Raw genomic sequence first — 607 nt, forward strand, 5'->3', positions numbered from 1 at the left:
TTTAGGAGATGATAAAGGTCTGAAAGCCAGTAGTGGAATGAACCTAAGTTGCTATGCATGAAACCACCATAAAATCAGTAATATGACTTCCACAAGAATGACTCATTTCTCTGGAGATTCCATTCATCATTCTCTTGTTCCAGTACTTGCTTACGGACAAGCAAGCTTTAAGTTTGGTGTTGTGATGCCAGGGCATTTTGGCCAGTTTCACTAACCTTTTCTTTACTGTTTTTAGGTAATTTCATGCATTTTCTTAGGAAATAAGTTAGTTTTGGGAAGATATTCACTCAGACCTTGATTCAAGCATACATTGTGCATTTTACATTATTTCATGAGGATTTTGCATGATTTTAATGACAAAATTGTATATTGCATTACCCATGACTTGGACTAGAACTTCGATGCACTCTATTGCTTGATTTCAGGACCAAAGGAAGCAAAGAATGGGAGGTAACTTGCAAAGTTAAGGAGAAAAGTAATTGCCAAAAACACTCTCAAAAGCCATCAATGCCCACGTTAAAGAGTCACGTTAACTAAGTTAACGTAAACTCTAATGTGGAGAAGAGAAGTTGAGCCAACGTTAGTGACACTTAACATTGTCACTAAC

Source organism: Arachis duranensis, chromosome 4, assembly GCF_000817695.3.
Source record: "Arachis duranensis cultivar V14167 chromosome 4, aradu.V14167.gnm2.J7QH, whole genome shotgun sequence".
NCBI lineage: Eukaryota > Viridiplantae > Streptophyta > Magnoliopsida > Fabales > Fabaceae > Arachis > Arachis duranensis.